This window comes from Aotus nancymaae, unplaced genomic scaffold (genome assembly GCF_030222135.1).
Source record: "Aotus nancymaae isolate 86718 unplaced genomic scaffold, 86718_ANA_hifiasm-v0.15.2.pri h1tg000002l, whole genome shotgun sequence".
NCBI lineage: Eukaryota > Metazoa > Chordata > Mammalia > Primates > Aotidae > Aotus > Aotus nancymaae.
The window spans coordinates 58,338,847-58,342,683 of NW_026988413.1; the positions used below are offsets into that span (position 1 = coordinate 58,338,847).

The 3,837-nt window shown below is 36.5% G+C and overlaps 1 pseudogene; it reads right to left on the reverse strand.

Moving 5' to 3' along the window:
• Positions 1 to 1,622: 1,622 nt before the first annotated feature.
• On the reverse strand, positions 1,623 to 2,114 carry LOC105726944 (large ribosomal subunit protein uL16-like; annotated as a pseudogene).
• Between the last annotated feature and the right edge of the window lie 1,723 nt (positions 2,115 to 3,837).

Here is a 3,837-nt window from a genome sequence, read left to right on the forward strand (position 1 = left end):
GGCAATAGGTTTAAAGAATATTCCTATACTAATAATACCAAGTGGTGATAAGCAGTGAGAAAATAGCTTACACTAGTCTATTTTATTATAGAAAGAACCAGTCCACTTTTACTACTTCTGAAAGTGAATCTCTTTTTTTTTCCTTTTTTTTTTTTAAGATGGAGTTTTGCCCTTTTTGCCCAGGTGGGAGTGCAATGGCACGATCTCAGCTCACTGCAACTTCCGCCTCCCAGGTTCAAGTGATTCTCCTACCTCAGCCTCCCATTAGCTGGGATTACAGGCATGCACCACCACACCTGGCTAATTTTTTGTATTTTTTTAGTAGAGATTGGGTTTCACCAAGTTAGTCAGCTGGTCTCAAACTCCAGACCTCAGATAGATGATCCACCTGTGTCAGTCTCTCTAAGTATTGGGATTACAGGCTTAAGCCACTGTGCCCAGTCAAGTGAACCTCTTTTTATAGACCTTTGTTCTAAGGTAGTCTCTTTTTTGGTATTTCAAAGTAGTTCATGTATTTTAGTGGCAGTCACTCATTAGTCCTATTGACATACAAAGATTTCTAGTAGAATAACATCAAAATAGTAAGAATAGTGCTGTTGACATTAGGCTAACTACACACATGAAGAATAAAAGATTAATATTGCAAAAATTTGAATCTGTCAAGTAAGAGATAGTAGTGAATCTAACAATTGAACTAGGTATAGGCAATTAATGCCAGATTCAAACTAAATAGTAAAGACAAATTAGAAACAGTTGGGAGAAGGGTTTTCATAGACCACTAGGTGCCACTGTTTTGTGAAAAACGGATTAAATGATATAATTGAAATCTAACATATTCCTTTTATAAAAATCACATCTTGAATTGGGATGTTGCTATATCATAGCTCTAAAGTGAGTAAATTTCTTTGTCTCTGGAATTAAACTCATAGCTAAAGGAAAGTAATACAGTATTTGAAATAAGTTATAAAGCCCAAATTTTATCATTATCAATGTAAATTTTTGGCTGTTAAACCTATGCCATCATTGATCTGGAAACAGTGATTCTGAACTGAAAACTTAAGTGGTTTGACTGTATGTATTAAGAGGGCTGCATAAGCATATTTAAACTGTGGCATATTACTTGGGTCCAAAATACTTTCTTAGAAAAAGAAACATGATTGCTTACAGAAATTTAGGAATGGGACCACCCATAAGGTAGTGTGAGAAAATTTCTTGAAAGCAGCTGTCTTCAATCCATCAACTGATATTGATCTCAAATTGGATATAAAAGAGTCCACATCAAAACTACAGAGGAGGAGATCATCTTCAGAAGTAACCAACCCATTGATATTAAATACAGAAGACCCTTTTATTTTAAATATGCTTCATTTTAAAGGATGATTCTACTTATTTTCCAAAATGAACCTAAGCAAAATCATTAATATAATCCTTTAGAGTCAGGCAGAGATATAACTTTTTTCAGTACTTATGGAATTTTGGTGGAAAGCTGTAATAGATGAGTTTTTATACTTTTCTTTCTTTTTCTGTTTGCTTTTTTTGGGTGGGGGAGGGCAGTAAACAGAATTTACTAGTAAGTGTAAGTCAGATCAGCCTGCCCAAGAAGACAGTGCTGCCAAAAGCCTTCATGAATGCAGAGCCTGCCACTTGTCCAAGGGACTGTGATCAGGAAGCTACTTGACCCCACAACTATCAAGGATGAGGTGCTTCTCAGCCACTTTGTCTTCAAATGTGTCAGCATTAAACTTGGTGAAGCCCCACTTCTTGGAGATATGGATCTTCTGCTATCTGGGGAACTTGAACTCGGCCCTGCATAAGGCTTCAATCACATGGTCCTTGTTCTGAAGATTGTTGCTGATAAACATGATGACTTGACCAATGTGGAGCCTGGCCACAGTACCCTGAGGTTTTCCAAAGGCCCCTCACATACCCATCTGGAGCCTTTCATCTCCAGCACAGGACTACATCTTGTTTATGTGGATGACATGGAAAGGATGGAGCCACACTCAGATGTAAAAGCCATTTCTGCCACAGTTTTAAGCCATGTACTTGTTGACACAAATACCGGCAGCCTCCAGGGCTTGGAAAGACAGCAGCTCATACTCATCAGACACCATGTGCCCACAGAATGGGAACTCATCCGCTTTTGCCTTCTTTCAACCCAGGTCAAAGATACAGATCTTGGCATCAGGAACACTGTGGCAGAAAGGAGACTTTGTGTATGTCTGGCTCTTACAGTATCAATAACAAGGAGCAGGATGGTAGCCCCTGGCAACTCAGGAACCTCACCAGTGCATCGAAGAGAAAGTGCACTTTCATATCTTTCAACTAATGCTAATATCTAAATATTTATAAAGTATTCCTTTGAAAAGACTAATGGCTTTCCAAATCTAACCAAAATAATTAAAGCAACTAATGTTGACTAACAAGCTATTATCTTTTTATTAGACAAATGATGTCTAAAAAGCTATCAACTGATTAATTTTTTAAATACTCAAGATAATATACTGTTGTAACACAGGACACTCTATTATTTATCTATTGCTGTACAACGTATCTCAAAATCTAGCAGCATAAAAATAACAAACATCATTATTATCTCATAGTTTCTGAGAATCCGGGATCCAGAGTGACTTAGCTGGATAACTTTGATTCTGGTTTCTTGGAGGGTTGTAGTTAAGCTGTCAGCCAGGGCTGTAGTCATCTCAAGACTCAACTGAAATCAGATCAATTTTAAGGTTGATTCACATGTTGTTTGCAAGTTTCCATTTCTCTCTGGCTGTTGTTTAGAGACTTCAATTACTCACCATGTAGTATTCTCTACAAGATCTCTATAAGATGGCTTATAATATCGTAGGTTGCTGGCCTGAGAGTGAGCGATATGAAAAAGAGAGAGTGGACACCCCAGACAGAAGTCACAGTCTTTTTATAATCTCATTTAAGTGACATACCATCATTCCTTTGGTGTTTTATTCATTAGAAGTTCACCACTAAGTTCCCACACTCAAAATAAGGTGATTGCAAAATAGCATAAATATCTGGAGGTGTGGATCATTGGCAGTCATCTTAGAAGCTGCTTACCACACCAACGCTGCAGTCTAAGATATCCTTTCAGTATCTCCTAAAGTCATTTAAGACTTTCTAAAGCGAACATTGATGAGTAAGCTTTCATCTGATTCTTAAACAACTAATTTAATATTTGTAAGTATTCAAGGTAATATTGTCATAGCACAAAAGTACTGATTTCACAGAGTCTATAAAAAGAAACAGTAAATAGATCCTTTCATTGTTTCTTTATACTACTGAGGCAGTTTCTCTAACAGAAATAAACCTTTGAATTAGGATATAATAGTTTGATGACATTGTTTCCTGAAATCACTGTTCTCCTTATCGTGATTGTTTCTATATATTACATACAAACAATATAATCTTGGCAAAGTGAGGGTCTCTTGCAAACCTGTCTAAATATTTGTCTTTTATCTGAATAATATAAATATTCCTGATGAATTCTCTTAAAATGTGAGTGTTCAACAGTTTTATTTCTTAGTGCAAACCAGAATGTCAAGGTGCTCTGGGTGTGTTATATGTTGTGCTATGATTAATTCCACCCGTCGGACTAGTTTGCTCCTTTGCTATGCCAAGTGTCTACCTCCTCCAGCTGTGACCTGGATTGAGGAGATATTTCCAGAAAGTGCCAATTTTATATTTTTTCATATTTTATTATATTAGTCTCTGGTGATTCATGTAAAATAATTTCTCGAGATCTTAATCATCTCTGAGTAAACTCACAAAATTATGACTTTGGCATATAATTGATACACAATAATTCTGTAGAGTGAC